The following is a 21872-nucleotide window of genomic DNA, read 5'->3' as shown; positions in this document are numbered from 1 at the left end:
TCTAAATGTCATTCAGAAATAAAAGGTGAGAATAACTGAGTTCCTACAGGTGAATCATTCTAGAACTGGGGAGCCAGGAGACAATCATCCAACTGAAGATTTTGCTCTCACAGATGTAGGGGTGCATTACTGTGCCTGAGGAGCTAGAAGCAAGTACCAGCCTAACTGCAGGCCAATCTGTCGTAAAACCCAGGTTTTCTTGAAAGGTTCCATATCAACCTCAGCACCAGAAAGTATTTCAGCGACCACCCTATCTAACCTCTTTGAGTCTATAGAAGAAACCGAGATCCACAGAAGTTACAACACATCTGTGAAACCACATAATAAATATTTAAGTACTAGGAAGTTTACCTCTTTATTTATTTATTATATAATTGACATATAACATTGTATTAGCTTTAGGTGCATAATGATTTAATATATGTGTAATACAACAAAATGATCACCACAATGTTAGTTAAAGTGAATAATGACACATGTTACAAAGATTTTTTTCCTTGGGATGAGAACTTTAAAGATCTATAGAAAGTTCATTATTTAAATAATACACTTACATAAATAAATAACATTCTCCTATACTTCTTGTAAGAAAGAGACTTTAATGCATTCAGTTTAAATTGGGCCACATCTATGTATCTGCTCTATCTCCCAGTTCTATACTGAACAACTTCAGATGTGCTAAGAATAAAATCAGTCCTCTGGAATATAACTGAACTCTCATACAAGCTTCTCCACTATACCACCACACGAAGGCTTCTCGCCAATTAGTCTGTCGGTTAGGCTGTAAGCCTGTGTGTCAGCTCATACACACAGTCATGTGCCTTCTTCAAATCTGGTCATACGATTCTGAAAGCCAGGAATATTCTCCTACCTCTTATCTGAATATTGCCCTTCTAGATCCAGATCAAGTTCTATCTTGCCTTGAAGCCTTTCCTGATCACCCCAGCTCCCTCCGAATTCCTATCATACTCATTGTTACTTTCTTGGCAGTTAACAAAGGTTACTTAGAATCCCTTACCTGATAATTAATGTAGGATGCCCAGCACTGTAATTCTGTGTATGTCTCTCCCTACCCCCGAATTCTCTTTAGGTAGATCTAGTGAGACCTAAGGATAGGTACTTAAGAAACAAAACAACATATCAGATGGAAAGGGGGAAATGGCTGACAGAATAATAGATTCTTTCCTTCATTAAAATGTTCTTTAATGCTGCTTAAATATCTTTGCAACTATAAAAATATCTGAAGAATAATTAGGAAAAAATGGAACACTGCAGACCCTTTAACACAAAAATCCCATTTCCATTTTGAGAATCCATCCTAATGAATCAATCTGATCAGTGTATAAATATTTATGTATTAGGATGCTCATCAGAGCATAATTTACAAGCAAAAACTGGAGAAAAAGGAAGTTCATTTGTAGGGAATTGACAAATAATGATGCATTCGTATAACAAAACTCTGTAGAGGAATTCTATCTAGTTATTTTAAAAGATTATTTTTAGTGGCATGTGATGTTTTAAGTTTTTCTTTTTTTTTCTATTATTTTAAAATCAGAAAAAGGAAATCTTTTCATTCTGAATAAAAATATAGCATAGATTTTGCAATCACACACATATCGTTTTAAGGACTACATAGTGCGTTACTCACATTTACTGCTGTCACCACCACTTGAGTGATGCACCAGCTTGTGAAGAGAAGTAGTCCCTAACAAGCCACCAGGGTCAACATGCAGTTCATTTCCCTGCTGTTTCCATGTTGTTTCTTCAAGCCAAAGTTTCTGTAATAATTTACCAGCAGCTTTCAAAAAGGAAGCTTCTCATCTACGCAGAGGACATTTCCCTAAGTGGTGACAGGAGGGCTATGAGTCAGGTTATCACCAAGTTGAGTTATATTCCAAAGGTCGACCATCACCTCCACCACCACTCCATCATCAGAGCACCAACTTGGAGGGGGAGTATCCCTGACTGAGCCTTTCTGGTCAACAGATTTGAGTCCTGGGGAGCACTAAGACCAACACGGTCCTCGGTGTCCTTGTGTGGACAGAATTGCAACACTCTGTGGCTCCCGTCACTATTCTACTTCAGATTCTCATCCACGCTCTCTACCGACTATTCTTTACTCCCCAGATACGAACTTCTGAAGTTGTTTCTCTGAACTCCTATTCCCTCTTCCAAGGGGAAAAGAAGAGTTAAGATGAAAAAGTGCAAAAGCTCTGAAGGAGGACTTAGCTGGATATATTGGAAAAATAAAAAGAAAGCCAGGGCAGCTTGATCATGGTAAACAAAGGAAAATACCGTACACGAAACCGGCAAGAACCACATCACAAAGGACCTAACAGGTTATGATAGAGACTTTGGATGTTTATTTTCATAAAGTTTGCCGCTCCCACGGTGAATCAATTTTATATAAATGAGACCTAGATCTATCTTTCAAACCTCATCTGCTCTTCGAAAACCCAGTGCAATAGATTCAACTGCCTGCCTGCCAGGCAGCCTCTCCTAAATGTCAATACATGCAAAGCCAAACACTATCTTTTTTTCCAAAGCAGCTCCTCCTGACTATTTCATATCTGCTAACAGACCGATCATTCACCCAGGCTTGCTATCTCAAAGCTGTCTTGCGTTCCTGGCCTACTGTCCGCCCCCACTCCTTACAGGCTACCCAGGGCCTCAAGTCTCCAACTTACTCTTTCTCTTCTCTAGTCCCACCGCCACGATCCCAGTTCACACTAGCACCAATCCCTGTGCAGTTTGCTGGAACAGGGGAACCAGTTTCCACACCTCCAGCTCTTTCCATCAAATCTATCCTATGTGATGTCATTTAGATGCTTTGAAGATCATCATAAGCACATGATATACAAATTTATTACCTCAAGTTCTGACTTCACTTCAAGCCCCACTCATAGATCTGCCTACTTAACGTATTTATACTTAGCCATGTTCGCATCTCAAATTTAACATGTCTAAAATTGAACTCCTGATTTCTGATCTTCCCTCCAAATCCCACACCTCCCCCTCCCATTCTTATCTCCCACTCCCATCTCCGTAAGCGGCACCTCTCCACATCCAACTGCTTGAGCCAGAAAGCCGGGAGTCAGTCTTGACACTCTTCTTCCTCAACCCCCACATGCAATCTATAATTAAATGGATTCTTTCTTTAACATACTTCTCAAATCCATCTCCTTTTCTCATTGCCTCTGCCACTGAGTCCCACCTGCAAAGATTCTTAATTCCAGTGGCATGAGGGGCAGCCTAGGCACTGGGATTTGTAAAAGCTCCTCGGGTAATGAGAACATGCAGCTCTGGGCGAGAACCACCGCTCTGCAGGTTCTGGACCACTAGCCTCTCTGAACCCACTTCAGCTACTTTCCCCCTTGCTCCCTCAACTCCAGCCATGCTGGCCTCCCTCCTGTCCTTGAACATCATTCATGGCGTCTGCCTTTGCTCTGGTTCACTCCTTAGGTTCTATAGATATTTACTCAAATACCACCTTTGTAGTGCTTTAGGAAGACTTTCCACGGCTATTCCACTTAAAACTGTGGAATCCACATCCATCCCAACACACCCTATCTGTTTCTTGGGCTTTATTTTCCTCCTTGGGACATACCAACTTCAAACATATCATATAATTTATTTATCTTATTTACTGCCTGAATATGCACTTCATGAGAGCTGGGATTTTTGTCTCTTTTATTCCTTTATATATCCCCAGTACCTAAAACAGCATCTGGCCCAAGGGAGGCACTCAGTTAGTATTTAACTTCCCCAGCAAGGCCTTCCCAGATTCCTCCAACTAAACTGAAGTATCCCATTATTCCCCGATAGGAATTTATTCCTTTCCTTCATTAATAATTTGTCATTACATTTGTGTTTATTTGTTGACGCTCCTTTCCTAGACTGGAAATTCCATAAAAATAGGGGCAAGCTGGTGCAACCACTCTGGAAAACAGCATGGAGGTTCCTCAAAATGTTGAAAATAGAACTGCCCTATGACCCAGCAATTGCACTACTGGGTATTTACCCTAAAGATACAAACGTAGTGATCCAAAGGGACACGTGCACCCGAATGTTTATAGCAGCAATGTCCACAATAGCCAAACTATGGAAAGAACCTAAATGTCCATCAACAGATGAATGGATAAAGAAGATGTGGTATATATACACAATGGAATACTATGCAGCCATCAAAAGAAATGAAATCTTGCCATTTGTGACAACATGGATGGAACTAGAGTGTATCATGCTTAGTGAAATAAGTCAAGCAGAGAAAGACAACTATCACATGATCTCCCTGATATCAGGAAGTGGTGATGCAACATGGGGGCTTAAGTGGGTAGGAGAAGAATCAATGAAACAAGATGGGATTGGGAGGGAGACAAACCATAAGTGACTCTTAATCTCACAAAACAAACTGAGGGTTGATGGGGGGAGGGGGGTTGGGAGAAGGGGGGTGGGGTTATGGACACTGGGGAGGGCATGTGCTTTGGTGAGTGCTGTGAAGTGTGTAAACCTGGCGATTCACAGACCTGTACCCCTGGGGATAAAAATATATGTTTATAAAAAATAAAAAATTTAAAAAAAAAATAGGAAAGAAAAAAAATAGGGATTTTCTATTTGGTTCGCTATTATAGACACTTTTTCGTGCTTAAGTGGCACAGAGTAACTATTTTCAAGAAACAGTTAACGAATTAATGAATGAGGCTGAATACATTTTCTGAAAGCACATTTTGATGTGTTACTTTTCCAATCAAAATCTTTCAAAGTCTCTCCATCACTTACCACGTTAAAGCCTAACAGTCTGGTGTTGATAGAAGACCTTCCGTGATCAGGGCCGATTTCTCTCCTATCTTATCTCCTATTCTCTCAGGCATCTTTTGCTTCAGCTACACTGCACTGTTCATTATTTCCAGTACACACCCTATACTAACAAACACCGCATTTCCCCACCTCCGCATTTTTGCTCACGACATTCCTTCTGCCTGAATCCCCTTCCCATCTCTGCCAATCAAAATTCCAGCCTTCAAAATACCTACCCTTCAAACCCCAGCTCAAAGGTAACCTTCACGAAGACAGCCCTGACTCCCACCCCAACTTCCCCAACTAAATGATCCCCTTCCTCTTATAAACACCGAAATATGTAATAGTGGTTTAATTCTCCACTTTCACCACATACCCCTTCCTCACTTTTCACAAAACCTTTCATTTGTAGTTATTCAGTAGGTATTTCTTGAAATGAAGTCAGTTAATACCACTACTCCTATCTCTATCATAAAGCATATTTAAATGGGGATAGGAGGTGGGGGTACAGCGGTTCTCTTTAGCAAGACCATTAATAACCAAAAGATATTAAGGCTGGAACAGCAGATTCCCAGCCTTAACCTCCCCTTCTCTGGCTTTTCTGCTGAGACAAGATCTTCCCAAATTTTTGGATCTCAAATTTTTTAATGTATTCAACTGCTTGAAAAAATATGTTAAGCTGCACGTGCTACCACCAGGACAGAAATCCCATAAAATATATTAAAATGGGTTATCTTAAGATTATTACATACTTGAAAGAGTATCTAACTGAAAAATCTGGATACCTTAAACTCTGCTGTTTGAAAATGATGACTAGGAAAACGTTTCTGTTCAACAAGAAATCTGAAACTTTTAAAGTATTCCATTCATTTCCACATCATGTTAAAAGATGGCGACGGGGACGCCTGGGTGGCTCAGTTGGTTAGGCAGCTGCCTTCGGCTCAGGTCATGATCCCAGTGTCCTGGGATCGAGTCCCACATCGGGCTCCTTGCTCAGCAGGGAGCCTGCTTCTCCCTCTGCCTCTGCCTGCCACTCTGTCTGCCTGTGCTCGCTCTCTCCCTCTCTCTCTCTGATAAATAAATAAAATCTTAAAAAAAAAAAAAAAAAAAGATGGCAACGAACAGTAGTAGCAATGCTGTAAAATCCTACCACGAAACACTTGTATTTCAAGTAACAGGCCTTTGTTTCCCTACCCACACCCTCTCATAAGGCTGTGGTTCCCAAAATGTAGTCCACAGATCCCTGGAGGTCCATCTCAAGGAGTCCATAAAGTTGAAACTATTTTCATAATACTAAGAAATCTTCTGCCTTTTTCACTACATTGACATTTGCACTAGTGGTACAAAATCAACAATGGGTAAAACTACTGGTGCTTTAGCATAAATCAAGGTAATGGCATCAAACTGTACTAGAGTCCAGTGTCCTTCACTATCATATCCTGGCGATTTTTTTTTTAAGTCAGTTTCACTTAAGAATGTTTTTGATGAAGCAATAAATTTTCATGATAAAATTGAAGCTTTTAATCAAAAATTAGAATTCTGAAAATCTTGTAGCTGCATGACAGATTCCCAATACTTACAGACTTTCCTGATGACTGATGATATTAACTAACGTGTTTTTTTGCATTTGGTTTTGTTTTGTTTTGTTTTGTTTTTAAAGCAGTCTCCATGTCCAGCATGGAGTCCAATTCAGGGCTTGAATCATGACCCTGAGAGCAACACTTGAGCTGAGATCAAGAGTCAGTCTTAACTGACTGAGCCACCTGGGAGCCCCTAACATGTTTTTTTTATATTGCATTATGAAATGTGCCATTTGCAAAATTTGCTTAACTCAATGAACCAATATTTCCCAAATACCAAATGCATATTATCAAATCACAAATGGGTAAAAAACCCATTCAAAGTGCAAGACAGATGAATGGATTTTAATGTAACAGTAACATCAATGATTTCAGTTCCCACACTGCAACTTAATTTTTGTCAAGTTTTGGTGTAGTATCAGAGACAGAGAATACGCACAACTGTCTGAAAATACTCCTCCCTTTTCCAACTACATATCCCTTGTGGTTATATTTTCTTCAAATATGTCAATCAAAACTATCAATCACATCAGACTGAATCCACAAGTAGATATGAAAATCCATCTTCTCTTAAGCCAGATATTTAGGAGATTTGCAAAAGTGTAAAAAAAAAGCCATATTCCTCTAAGTTTTTGAAAAGTTATTTTTCATATCATCTTAACACGAGAAAGGTTTTTTTAGGTAATTATTTATTTATTTTGGAGAGACAGAGAGAGTGAAAGAGTGCATGCTCGCAAGGGGGCGGAAGCTGAGGGAGAGAATCTCAAGCAGACTCCCCACTGAGTGGGGAGATCATGACCTGAGCCGAAACCAAGAGCTGCATGTTTAACCAACTTAGCCACCAAGGCACCCCTAGGTAATTAACTTTTTAAAACTTTTTTTTTTTAAGATTTTTTTATTTTTTTGACAGACAGAAATCACAGGTAGGCAGAAAGGCAGGCAGAGAGGGGGAGGCAGGCTCCCCACTGAGCAGAGAGCCTGATGCGGGGCTCGAGCCCAGGACCCTGGGATCATGACCTGAGCCAAAGGCAGAGGCCTTAACCCACTGAGCCACCCAGGCGCCCCTTAAACTGTTTTTTACTTTAGTTTCTAGTTTGGTAAATATCAATAGATATAAACCACATAAATAAAAGCTCTTATGGTCCTCAAAAATTTTTTAAAGTATAGAGCCACGAGACGAGAAAGTTTGAGAACCATTGCTCTAAGAGAATCTGTCTCTCATTCCAGCCACTGCCAAGATTGCTGTTTGGAGCAAATCTTCCTTTCCCCATCCTCAATCAGAGTTGAACCTAGGGCAGACATCTGGTCCAGGGAAAATCATGCTTTAGACTGGCCAAGTCAGATATCATTTGGGAATCTGAATTAAGCCTCATGGATACCGAGGGCTATTTATGGCAGAACACTAGAGTCCATGAAGTCTTACTGCTGACGTTCTTGGAACTGTTTTGATTCCAGCCCTTTCTAAGGTCTTGTTGTTCAGCTTCTCCTTGGATTCTTCTACAACTATTTCTTTTGGAAAAATCTTTTATATGTTACTTTAAATAGGTTTCTTTTCCTTATGATCAAGAAAGCCTTAACACTACAGAACTTCAATACTGTTACCATGAGTATTTTATTCCGTGTCCTTATCTGAGACACTGTATTATAATGAAAGTTCTCCTTCATTTGAAGATCATATCCCCACATAAAATGAAAATCACTCCAACAAAACTAAAACCTGAATGGAAATTAGAGCCTTATTCGGAACAAGAGACAAGCTTAATGGTCAGCTGTTAGATTAAAGGAAGCTTGGTTTGTTGTTTTTTGTTTTGTTTTATTCTGGAGAAGGCCATTATATATCATGTCAATACATTTTAGACAGCAAATGGCTTCATTAAAATATACTAGCCTGACACAGTTTTTCAGGGAGGCTGATGAACAGAAAAAGAACAAAGTAGAGACTTGCTCTACTACATATGAACAATTACAAAGCTAAGATAATTAAGGCAGTGTCATACCAGTAGGAGATAGGCAAACAGACTAACATTACAGAACAGGGAGCACAGAAACATGTAAATGGCATTATAAAGTCTTAAGGGGCAAACATGACTGTTCGGTTCATGATGCTGGGGAATATAAGACATAACTGTTACCTCAGTATAGGGGAGGATTTCTTCATTAAGACACAAAAACACACATGATAATGGAAAAATGTAATAAACCTGACTCTGTTAAAGTTTAAAACTTAGTGTCAATAAAAGATAAAATTAGGGGCGCCTGGGTGGCCCATTGTGTTAAGCCTCTGTCTTCCGCTCAAGTCATGATCTCAGGGTCCTGGGATCGAGCCCTGCATGGCGGGAAGCCTGCTTCTCCCTCTCTCTCTGCCGGCCTCTATGCCTACTTGTGATCTCTCTCTGTCAAATAAATAAAATCTTAAAAAAAAAAAAAAAGGGTAGAGGTAAAAAGAATTTTAAATACACTCTTGGGCTGGCTACTATCAAAAATACCTCCAGAAAATAATAAGAGTTGGTAAGGACGTAGAGCAGCTGGAGCCCCCGTGCACTGCTGGTACAAATGTAAAAATGATGCAGCCATTACATCCAATGGTAAGACAGTTCCTCAAAGAAATTAAAAATAGAAATACCATATGATTCAGCAATTCCACTTCTGGGTACAGATCCAGAAGAACTGAAAGCAAGATCTCAAAAAGCTAGCCAAGAACCCATGCTCAGAGCGGCAGGATTCACAGTGGCCAAAAGGCGGAAGCAACGCAGAGAACACCGATGAACAGATGAACAAACAAAATGGGGGGTATGCGTACAGCGGAATATTATTCAGTCTTAAAAAGGAAGGAAATTCTGACACGTGCTAGAACACAGATGAACCTCAAACACAGGACACTACGGGATATAAGCCAGATACAAAAGGACAAATACCACATGACTCCACTCATATTAAGTAACTAAAGTAATCAAAACGAGAAAAACAGAAAACAGTACCTGATTCAACACACCAACAAATGTGAAAACCTTAAATTAAGAAGCTGAATGATAACACACATTTTTCTTACAGACAGACAGATATACTAGAGAAGAGAATTAGAGGCTTTTCAGAGAACTACTGCAAGCCCTTCTCTAATGTAGCTAGTGCCTCAGTAGGAAGATTTGTGCCAAGGGCTTCTTAGAAACAAACAGTCAAGAAGAAAGGTCTTCACAGTCAAGTAAGGGTTACTGTCTGAATGTTTAACTCCCACTCTGAGGTCTGCTCCCAGCTCTCCCCAAGCGGCATGACCAGCTTTGCCACACAGAGCAGCTAGGCAACTCCTGCCAATTCTATTAGAACGTGACTACAGTTTTAAGAATGAAGGCCCAGGCATTTCCCGGAGAGATTAAACTTCAGAATCTTTTTTCCTATAATGGGAGCTTGTCAAAAACAAAAGAAGCTATTGGATCTTCTGCAAATGTGTCAGCATAGCCTTTCAGAGTGATTCACCAGGCCTGCAAACAAACACGCAAAAAAACCACCCTGAATACACAACCAGAATTTAATATGGAGCCAGTATTGTCCTGAAACCAGGTTGAAAATAATCTCCTCAAGCCTGGAAGTAAATATGACAAGATAGTAAAAAAAACAAAAATAAACAGAATTTCAGATACATATTATAATACTGTTATTATCAGGCCCCGAGTAACTTGGTATCAGTAAGATTACTCAAAACACCACTACACGGTAGGAGTCTAATAAAACATTTTCTACTAAGACAGGAATTAGTCCGAGCCCTAAAACCAGCTTTAGAATGCAGTTCTACTGCACCTTTTGTTTGCATTAACCTTCATTAGTGTGATGGATTTTTAAGAAAACATGGTAGATGTGCCAACATTTCTCCTGAGTCTACAGTACATGACAGAAATCCACAGGATTCAGCACTATTCCAGACCCTGAGTTAAGACAGCTAGATATCAGAGTTCATGGCCTATCTGAAAAATTTCTCTAATTAAGAACAATTTGTCTCATTCCTTTTTTTTACGATGAAAATCTAGTGATAATGAAAAGAATATGCTATCACAGCATAATTTTACATAACGCTCTAATTGTGTGGAGAACTGTGTAGAAACGAGGAAAAGGAAGGAAAGAAACACACACTTGTGCATGAACATACTAAGATGCTTTTACAGAACACTCAAACCCTACGTCTCCAAGAAAGCTCATAATCACAATTTTCATCTCTAAATTCCATTTTGTATACCTTTCGTCTTGGAAAAAAAGCCAGGCTGTTCATGAGAGAAGAAATTCCCAGTCTCTTCTACAGCTAAACTTACATTGGGGAGGTGGGGGGAAGCAATGCTGTCTTCAGAGGTACTACCAGTCTTTCACAAAGAGTATTCAAAACACGAAATTCGTGAGGTCTAAGACCCAGAATCCAACAATGTCAGTGGCACAGAGGTGAGTCAAACACTAGGTGCATTGTGTTAGAATAAAGGCACCTTCAGTTTTTAGATGTTGGCTCCAGAAGTTCCATGATGAACAACATAACAAAAGGGAAGATGTGATATACATATAAATCCTACATATGGGTGTATACACACAGACGTGTATGTATATCTCTCTCTCTCTCTTTCTCACACACACACACACACACACACACACACACGGTTCCACAACTAGAACAGAAAAAACAAAAAGTGAGGCAGGAACTGCTTGTACCAAAGGGCAAGGAAGCACTCATACATCAAGCTTAAAAGGTCTGCACATGCCAAATATGGAATATTCTGGGCTTCAAAAAATGTCTGTAATTGTTGGTAACATGTAGAATAAATTAAGGTCCTGAATCTACAATGATAATAAAACAAAGAAAGTGAGAAAAAGAAACAATTCATTTGCCACCATTAGAAGGGATTATTAAACCATCCACTTACTCAGGATATTGTTAAAAGGAAAATTAAGAATTTATCTAACTTTTGATAGAAATTATAATTATTCCTAACTGATAAGGGAAATCTTTACAAAAGACTAAAGGCTAATCAATGTAAAAGGGACAGCAGAATTGGAAAATTAGCAATTTGCAACAACCAAAGAAACAACTGGTTCAGACAAGGATCCTCATCATTAGGTGACAGACTGCTGGAAAAGTGGAATAGCATAGTTCCAAAGTGTCACCACTCTACAGATTACTTACTAACTACAAAGGGGGAAAAATGTCTACACTGGAGATTTGGTATTTATCATTTTAAACAAATGATCAAACAAACATCATTAATAATGGGATATTATGACATTATTTCTCTTATTGTGACCCAATGGGAGGTACAGAGCAATACCTATGAAGAATTCTTACCAAAGTATTTAATCTGAATCTAATCAGACCATAGACTTAAATGCCAGTTTATAGGAAATACAAGCATAAAGGAACCAATTAAATGAAACTGTGAAGAAACAATCAGAAAATTCTAGAAGTGATATATTCAGTAAGACAAATGGCTTGGTCTCTTCATAAAGGCAATTTCTTGTGGCTTCTAAATAAACTGTTCTAAATTTAAAAAGACTAAAGATACATGTCTGGAGAAAAATCTGAACATTAACTGGATATTAGATAGTTTTAGGAAATTACTGTTAATTGCCTTAACTAAGACAATGTATTCTAAGAACAATTAAGCAAAACAATCTCTTTAAAAAGATGCATCTAAAGTATTTAAAGTATGAAAGTATTAAGATGTCATGTCTACAATATAAAAATTTACACATTATATATATAAACACAAGTGCACATATATATGTAAAGTAAATACAGCAAAATGGAAACTATGGAATCTAAGGGATAATTGGTATAAAGGTGATAACTGTACTATTCTTTGAATTTTTCTGTATGTTTAAAATTTTTTACACAAACAGTTGTAAAAGGCAGAGTGGGGAAGGGCTCAAAATGCACTTCCTCCAGGAAGACCTCCGAAAGGAACTCTCCTCTAAACCTTATCACTCTCTTACAAAGTCCTCTCAACATGAAACACAGTGTATTGCGTTCCCATTCTAAGTACTCACTTACTATTTCACATATGCAGTAGATTTGGTTTTCTAACAAGACAGTGAGCTCCTTCAGGCCCAGGCATTTTTTTTTTTTTAAGATTTTATTTATTTATTTGACAGACAGAGATCACAAGTAGGCAGAGAGGCAGGCAGAGAGAGAGAGGAGGAAGCAGGCTCCCCACGGAGCAGAGAGCCCGATGTGGGGCTCGATCCCAGGACCCCAGGATCATGACCCAGGCCCAGGCATTTTTAAGTTATTTTCCATTTCCTCACAACTCACAGTGAAACAGTCTACAATCTAGGAGACTTTTAAAAAGTACTAGTACCCATATCTTATGAAAGCACCCAGTAAAGCACCTCTAACTAACTGGGTTAGCTTTTTCATCTCCTCAACAGAATGGCAGTTCGCTTGTACAAACAACTTTGAGTCAAAGCTATCAAAAGGAGATCCTAAAACATCGCTTATGGGCTTACAGAATTTTGCAGAGAAAACAGCATCTAGGAGTTCAAGGAAGCATAAGTTTTACATGTCTTCTGAGGCGTGTCATGGATTTGCTGTGTTATTCAGACCTGTGACTTTATTCTCACGACATTATTCTTTAGTGGAACACTATCTTGAACCACCACTCCCATCTGCAAACAGAAAGTATTTATCCACAACTCTTGCGTATAATGAAGCTTAATGAGCTACATAATGAACTTAAAATCTTAGATAAAAGCCTGCACAAAGAAAAAAAAAAACACTTTGATAATACAGTGCTGGTGAAGAAAAAAGGCAGACTCACACAACTCCTGGCAGGAATATAAATTCATACAACCTCTATGGCAAGCAATTCAGCAGTATCTAACAACATTAAAAATGCATACATCATCTGATCCCGCACTTCTGCTAGGAATTTACCCAAAAGATACCCATGTACCTAAAAAGCGCATACAAGGAATTAGCTGTAGCGCTGGAAACAACCTAAGTATCCAATGATAAGAGCTGGCTGAATGATGGTACATCTGTACAAGGCAGTATCTGTCATCTTTCAAAAAGGAAGAGGTTTTCTATGACTGTATGGAATGATGGCCAAGATTTACTAAGTGACAAAAGCAAAGTGCAGAATAATGGCTACAGTACCTTACCATTTGTGTAAAACAGTAAATAAAAACAAAAACTTAAAAGTTGTATATGCTTATAAAAGCACTGACTATCTCTGGAAGGGTAAACAATCTAAGGGTCACAACAGTTTACTTTGCAGAGGGTTTAACTAGATGGAAGAAAAGAGGACAGAGAAGCAGATTCTTCTCTTCCTGTGTACCTTCTGAATTTTGTTTCATGTGTGTTACCCATCTTATTTTTTAAAATATTTATTTACTTTAGAGAGTGAGAGAGAGCGCAAGGTGGGGAGAGAGAAATGGAGAGAGTCTTCAGCAGACTCTGAGTTGAGTGCAGGGCCCCATGGGGTACTTGATCTCAGAACCCTGAGACAACTGAACTGAGCCAAAACCAAGAGTGGGAAGCTTAACTAACTGCGCCACCCAGGTGCCCCATGTGTTACCCATTTTAAAGAGCCTTTTGAAACATGGCTTTGCACCAATACAAATTAATGAAACTCCTCCTAATCCTAAAAGCAGTCATGCCTTCACACCATAACAATTTTTGAATAAGGCTTCAGTAAATCCAACCAAATGAAACGCTTCCAGATAAAAACAAAGCACCACACATGACAGAAACCTCCTGAAAAATGGCTACTTATTTCTTTCAAGATTTTTACCAGAACCTGATGCAAGTCTGGACACAGGCAACACTGAACATCTTCCAGTTCACTAACCACTATGAAGAGCTCTACCGGAAGTCACCAAAGCTCCAACAGACACCAACCATCCCCACCCTAAGTGTGGAGCTGTCCCAGTAACTTTATACTCCTCAGTCTTCACACAAGGAAAACAAGATAAGTCTCCAGCTCTTTCCAGGAAACAGATGATATATGCCCCCCCCCAAATTCCTGTGCTGCTTCTGTGTCATCTCTTGGGTCCCAATGTAACCATGGCAACAGAAAACAGCACAAAAGACAGCTGAAACATGCAAAGGCCAGGGTTAAAAGGGGAGGCGGAAAAAAAAAAAAAATATATATATATATATATATATATAAAAATACACTTTAAGGCCCCAAAACATAAGGTCCTACAGTTAAGAATGGCAGCCAAAAAAGCCTTGCTAGAATACCAAAGAAAGAACACAAAGGGAAGAAAATAGAAAATAAAATATTACCCATCCCCAGTTATCCAGATAGGAAACCGGTTTGTCAAAGATAACTGAAAAACAAACAAAAAGCTGCCCCCGCCCCCAACAATTCAGTTATTCATTTCATTGCTATTAAGTAAACCTTCTGCCTGTAAGAATTTATCATTTCCTCACCCTGTTCTGATGTCAGAGGGAAGAAGCATCCAAGTATCCAAGAGTGACCATATAGCAGCAAATTAAGGACCATGAAAAATCTGCCAGCTGAAAACCTACGTCCTGGATCACTGAAATAATACTGTACTTTAGAGTTCCTTATTTTATACTGCTCTTCATTATTTGCAAATGGGCAAGAAACATCACTCCCACTGCTTAAAGTTAAAAACACGGGGTAAGTTATCCCCAACTAGTAGTTTCAGATTGCTTTTGTTTTCGTGTGATATTCACAGAGCATCAATAACGTACAGCTAAAACGAAAGTGCTAAGGAAGTTTTGTTTCGTTTTTTTTTTTTTAAAGGAAGATCTTTCACAAAAAAAGAGGCAAATAGGTCACACAAAGCAGGAGGGCTACATAGGAGAGAACCCTGATGTCTTGATTTACAGGTACTGCTCTAAGCCTTACACTGTGTTCTCTATCTCCACCATATCTAGTTCTACAAAGGCAGTTAAGAATTTTACTAAAAGGTAGTCCTTACTTTCTTTTTTGTGACCCTTAGTCCTCCTTAGAAAAGCCACCAAAATCCCCTGCTAGAATAACTGAATGGGTTGGGGCACCTACTCCTAAGTTTAGAGGATGCTTGTATTACAAGTACACCATGACTGTGGGAGGAAAGAAAAGTAATCCTGGAACTAGAAGTTGCAGTGACAGTTTCAAAAGAAGGGTCAGCGTGGGGCACGTTGGCTCTGGAAGGCGTTAGTAGCCTGGGAGTCTCTAGGGCAACATCGGATGCAAATGCGGCTTTGTCAGTAGGTCCGTCAAATAATTTAAACGCTCCCTTTAGGATAGGAGCAACAGGCGCACTATCTGGCAGCCCACTGTCTGCGCAGAAGGCGGGCGCGTGGTCAAGGGGCTCTTTATCCCGCAGGTCCCTGCAACACAGCGATGCGCATGCGCCCCGGGGGCAGCGAACAAGCACCCCTAGCTCTTTCACACTCGCGCATGCGCAGTCACCCATCTCGCCGCAGGCGACAGCTCACTATTTGGCAAGGGGGATGGGGCTGGGAAAATGATGGGGGGGCTGAAGGCAGGGGGCGCATTTGTGTCTCCTGAATGCTTGGGATTGGGGAAAGAACGGCTGATTAGGCTCTGGCATTCCCAGGCCACGTAACCCAGGATGTGGGATATGGAACAGAGAAGAGTATGTGAGTGGCGGGGGGGGGCGGGGGGAGTTGGGGGTCAGCCACCTCTTAAGGGAGGCGCCCCCCCCACACTCCCACAGGACAACCCTCTCCCTTGACTCTCCTCCCCCCACTCACCTGAGAACGGCGGCGACAGCTGCTGGTCCCCGTCCCCCTGCGCTCGCTTCATACTGTCCGCAACATCCGGGACCTGCGGGACCGCCGATACACAAATACACACACACTCGGAACGCGCACACTCACACACACACACACACCGACACACACCGGCCGGGGCGTCATGGCGTCAGCACGTAGACGCAGCGAGCGCGTACCCGCCGGGCCCCACCCCGCGCGGCCTCCGCCCCTCTTCTCCCCTCCCTGAGTTCTCCTGCCCCTCCTCCCTCTTCCTCAAGACTCTGCCTACCTCCCTTACTGCGCGTGCGTCCCGCCGGCTCCACTGGACCGGGGGATTTGAGGGGAAGGAGGGGCTTGACTAGAAAGAGGCGGGAACACGGAGGGGATTGCACGCCCGGCGCGGCAGGCTATGCGGAGGTGCGAGGACCAAAAAGAGGCCTACCAAGGGTGGGGGTCGGGGGGGTTGGGGGGAGTGGGGGTGGGGGGTTAGGGGAGTCGGGGTGGGCAGCGTAACAATAAGGGCATTGAACAATAGCAGTTTATATTTACAAGAAGTGTATGGATTACTGACACCTTTAAGTCGCATTCCCTCACTTTTTCTGAAAGCTTTGTATCAGTAAACTATTTTTTGGATTTCATGATAATTCTAAAGACTTTTAAGTCACCTAGATTTTGGCATTTGAAAACAAAACCAAGGACCATCCTCTTGGGGGAAGGCGGGCATGTGGGTGGCTTAACTAAAAGGGACTTTATTCAGTGACAACTTGTTGTCTTGGACACCCAGGTCCCCAGCTGGCCTCACATCCCGGCTCCCAAGGGCCATCAGTGACTCCTGAGTTGAGTAAAAGAAAAAAAGCCTCCAGCATCTTAGCCCTTGGAGGGAGAAAAAAAAAAAAAAAAGTCATCCCCATGTTAGAATGATAATATGTCAGTGGTGGGATATTTGTGGTTTTTTAAAAGATTTTATTTATTTATTTGACAGACAGAGATCACAAATAGGCAGAGAGGCAGGCAGGGGGAGGGAGAGGCAGGCAGGGGGAGGGGGAAGTAGGCTCCCCACTGAGCAGAGAGCCCCATGCAGGGCTCTATCCCAGGACCCTGGGATCATGACCTGAGCCGAAGGCAGTGGCTTTAACCCACTGAGCCACCCAGGGGGTCCCGAAGGGATATTTATTATTGCTATGATCCTTTCCTTTAGCTTAAACTTTCAAAAATTGTTCCTACAGAGTCAAGCCAAATAATCCAGAGCAGGTTTTGTCTCTTTTCCACACTGAGATAGTATCACTACACAGATACTCCCACTCAAATGTCGGAGGCATTGGACCCAAAAGAGCAGCCAGGTGAACCTGCAGGTCATGGGGTGATGAAGGGTGGGTCCTGCCTTGGGAACAGCTTCCGGAAGCTTTGCTGTCATGGGACTGTCTCCAGGAGACTGTGCTCACTTGTCTCCTGCCACATGCGTCCTGGCGCCAGGTGGCTGGTGAATTTGTTCATTAGGGAAGGCTGAGAGCCCATGAGCAAAGCCACAGGGGTTTGGAAAGAAACCCCTGACGGAGCCAGGCTGCCTTCTACTTTCAAGTACGAGGGCATGCCCTACAATCCCACAATTTAGAATGTCCTAGGAAAGCCCTCCAAGCTCCTAGAGCTTGCTCCAACCGTATTTCAGACAACATAATCAAGAAATGGAGATCCTAACTTCCACCATGATGTGAGTGCTGGGCCTACCTTGATTAAAACAAAAAGAGCTTTCGTCACCTAGTAGGCTGATGCTTGAAACTTTCCAGTGAGGTTCCGCTCATCCTCATCCTCAGTAAACATGCATTCCTTTAGCTGAAGCCAGCAAGGTTTTCGGTTCTTATGAAAATTCAGAGTGCCCCTTGGGTAACCAGGTAACCCAGTTCAAGTAATTGACTCCTGGTGTCACTGAGGCTGTTCAGTTCCTCTTCTCTTCACTTCAGAGTTCACAGGTTGGCAAGGAAGAAAGAAAAAGGGTACCCCTTGGAGGGAGGAGCATAGAGGAGGGGAAGGGGTGCAGAAAAAGGAAACTGGAGGCAGGAACAGCATAGTTTAGCCACCTTACTCTTGGGGCTAATCAATCTGGTGTAGTCAGATTCTGCCTGGCACCCGGGAAGGGACTCCTGGGGTCTAGTGAGTCTGTGCTAGCATCTTGTCCATGCCAGCCCTGAACCTCCAGAGATCTGGAAGGACATGAGTACTACCCCATCTGTAGCCTGGTGCTATGAGGCTCCCGTTCTGCTGTGGAGACCATCCCGCCCACCCGAGATGTGATCCACCAGCCTCTGTACAAAGGGCTTTGATTTGGTGTGGATCTGATTAAATGCCTGTAGATGTCCTTGGAAACACTGTGTGGAAGAATTTTAAACAGCTTCTCCTTTTTAATATGCACTTCCTCTTCGGTTTTAATTATTTTGTTCCTACATTTTCCCTTTCAATTTACTAAAATCTAGAAATGTAATTAGAGCAGAGGCTGGGCTCAGAGAAAGCTGCCAGGATTTCTACAGCATGATTAAATATACGAGGCATCCCTTTAGTGTGGGACTGAAAAATAGGATTCTCATTATTGTCTTCCTCTTATCCAGGAAAGCATCAGCGCCACGTACAGATACGGATTTATTGAAAACGAAGCACTAATTAAAAACTCACCCAGCCTCTTCGCAAGGTTTGGGGGGGAAAGTGTGGTTACTTCATTATTTCCTCCATTTACTGTTTTGTTGTTGTAACTGCTGACAAGCAAGAAGGCCCCCACCCTTCAAAATAAAATTCTTTTTTTCTCCTGAGGGACTTAATGAGGGTTTTATCTATGCAACAACAATCAAGCTTACAATGGCACCAATTCAATTCACTGCTCCTGTGGTGGTAAGAAACGTGCCGAACTGCGTTTTCTTAATTCCAAAACACAAATGACAAAGTATTCATTGGCCAGTGTGAGCCAGGTCTGGGCAAGGGCTCCGTCTCAAAAGACCGCAAGACATCTGGTCTTTATGCTGCCAATGAAGATCTTCTACTCCACTGTACAGTCCAGTAAGCAAAGGCGTGATTTCCCTTGAAGCTGTAGGGGAGGTGGAGGCAGGCAGGGCTGAACAGAAGAGGAGTCCAGGCTCCCATCCAGCTGTAAGCACTGTAGCAAGATACAGTTCTCTCCTCTCTCTCAGTTGGCCAGGCAATGAACCCCAGCCCCAGGCCTGCCATGGTGGAGCCCTGCAGGGACATCAGAGATGTGTATGCAGGAAGGAATATTCTCAGTGGGGAGACCTGGTCCAGTGCTCTGGAGGTTCTCAGTCTAAAAGAACAGAGACAGGTGTCGTACTCTGGGACACAATTGTAAAACCATACGCAAGGAAGCATGCCAACAAGATCACATTGACGAGGTGGTGCTGAGGCCACAAAGGGGTTAATGGAAAATTGGCAGTGGAGAACTATCAATCGATTGATTAAATTTCATAGCAAGGTAGCTATGGCTTAATGAATGAATTCCAGCTTCTTCGTCAGGAGACCCAAGTTCAACATGAACACTTATTATAATATAAACTTGGACAAAACCTCTGTGAGCCTCAGTTTTCCCACCTGAACAATGGAGAAAATAATGTCCACCCTATCATATTGTTGTGTGGGTCAACTGAGATGATATTTGAACGCAGCAGAGTCCCTGGCACAGAGGAGAACCCGCTTATTTAGGGTGTGTTACTGAATGTGGGTTTAGGGATAAGTGTTCATAGAGCTGCTAGTCTCCAAGCCCTGCCTTCATCTGTACACCATGCTCCCTCCTTTTCTCAAATTCGTTCAAGTTCTTTGGGAAGAAGGAAATCAAAGAAACTGCACAAGCTTCTCAGCCAGAACATGGCCACTTGCTAGCTGGGGTCCATGAACAAGACTTGGAGTTTGTTTCCTCACAGATGGGTCAGGCTCTCTGGTCACGAGAACCACACCCGCTTCTAGCTCTCTCAACCCAAACTGGAATTTACTGAAGAAATACCTCTGGCCTCCAGAACTAACAGGACCTCAAGAATCAGATTCTGAAATCTGGCTGAAAATCAAAGGTTCATGGAGGAAGACCAGCCTTCTTCAGCAGGACACTGTGGCCGGGAGGTCCCACGGCTGGCCACTGCCACAGAGTGCCACCGCTGGACACGTGGCTTCCACTGCTACAGAGGCAAAAGATGTCTAAACTTCTTCCATCTTTGTGCCTCGTGCTGCAAACCCCAAACGCAGGCAGCAGCACCAAGTTGACCTGTCTTGGTCAACGTCCTGGGCCCTGACTGCCATGCTGCTACAGTACCCATGGTGAAATGTTTAGCACTCCTTCTTCCTGATGTTATCCACAGCAGAGGGCTTGCAGAGCAGATGCCCGAGAGCAGTTCTCCCATCTTATCTGTGACGTGGGGGCATCCATCGTAGGGTAATAAGTGGCATCAAATGACGTGATGTTTGTTCACAAGGGCTTGGCATTCGAAAGGCATTAGGATACTTTGCTTCCTTCTTTAATAACACGAAAGGATTATAATGGTGTGGTTATCTGAGGATCTGACCCATGTGCTTGCAGATCAATTGAAGTTCTGAGTATGTTTTTAACCCGGAAAAATGGCTGGCAAACATGATGTCTGAGGAGTGGAGCACCAGGCAAAGAAGCAGCTGTGGGAAAGAGCAGAGAGGAAATGGCAACTTTGAGTCCTAGCGTTCCTCTCTGATTTTTGCCTTGGACTGGCAAACCAGTTGTCTCGTGCATCTTTAACTGGATCTAAAAGTACCTTGAAGTCATTGCTTCCAAATAAGTTTTAGAGGGCCGATAGTCATTTTCAGCAAAGAATGTATTGGATGGAGATTATCTAGAATGGAGATTCTCCATAAGAATGGAGATTATATACCGTTATGAATTATTTTCAGTGGGGGTTTTTTTGGTCCTATTCTGAATTGGATTGATCTACCACCTGTTGGCATTTGCCCTAAAATAACATATACCTAAATGTAGATCGTTAGGTTAGCAAAAACACATTTTTTTCCTCTGCCTCAACTCAAGTAGAAATTACTTTAGATTTTATAATTTTAGATTATTCTTGCCATGGCTCTCCTTTATCAAGGTGAATTGATTTCAACTGGAAGTTTACTCTATGTTAGAATCCTATTTTTTAAAAAAAGAATTTAATCTAAAATTCAATTATAGAAGGTCTGTGCCACAATGAACAGTCAACTAGCACTTACTGAATGCTCCCTGGGTACAGAGCTTTAGCAAGGTAACTACAGGAGAAGTCGAAAGAAATAGAAATACTTCCCTCATTCAGATAGGGTTTTCAGTTTAGAATTTAAAGAACTCCAAAACTGGAAGGAACCATAAAGATTCGTCAACCCAGTGGTTTTCTAATGGCCCTTGCTTCTCAAGCTCTGAGCATCTGAAGATTTGCTACAGGGGCTCCAAGGAAAGGGGTAGAGGGATCAGTGAGGCTGGGAAAGGTCAAGTCAAGCCAGCCAGTTCTCTTTCCACTCAGTGAAGCCAGGAATCAGGCATCATCCTTCAACTCCTTTTTCCCCCTGACACCTCACATATGATCCATCAGAAGTTCCCAGAAGCTCTCATTTTCAAAGTATCCCTTGAATCCATCCACTTCTTTTGATCTTCCCAGTTCCATTTAAGTCCTAGCCACCATGCTCTTTTGCCTGAAACACAGTGAGGGGATTCTAAATAGTGTCCCTAGTATTTGGCTAGTCTCTCCATCCATTCTTCACTCAGAAACCTGGACAACCTAATTAAAACTTAAGTCAGATTATGCTGCACCCCT

The 21872-nt window shown here is 41.8% G+C and overlaps 1 protein-coding gene across 2 annotated transcripts in view; it reads right to left on the bottom strand.

The window, feature by feature from the left end:
- SPOP (speckle type BTB/POZ protein) overlaps positions 1–16269 on the bottom strand; it is a 64974-nt gene extending 48705 nt beyond the window's left edge. For both annotated transcript variants that reach the window (XM_032320255.1, XM_032320254.1), the window contains exon 1: positions 16081–16269. The gene's annotated coding sequence lies outside the window, so the exon portion shown is untranslated. The remainder of the gene's footprint in view (positions 1–16080) is intronic.
- Between the last annotated feature and the right edge of the window lie 5603 nt (positions 16270–21872).

The sequence above is a fragment of the Mustela erminea genome, chromosome 18 (assembly GCF_009829155.1).
Source record: "Mustela erminea isolate mMusErm1 chromosome 18, mMusErm1.Pri, whole genome shotgun sequence".
Classification (NCBI taxonomy): domain Eukaryota; kingdom Metazoa; phylum Chordata; class Mammalia; order Carnivora; family Mustelidae; genus Mustela; species Mustela erminea.
The sequence above is the reverse complement of the archived record's forward strand: the minus strand, read 5'-3'. Positions and strand labels throughout refer to the sequence as shown.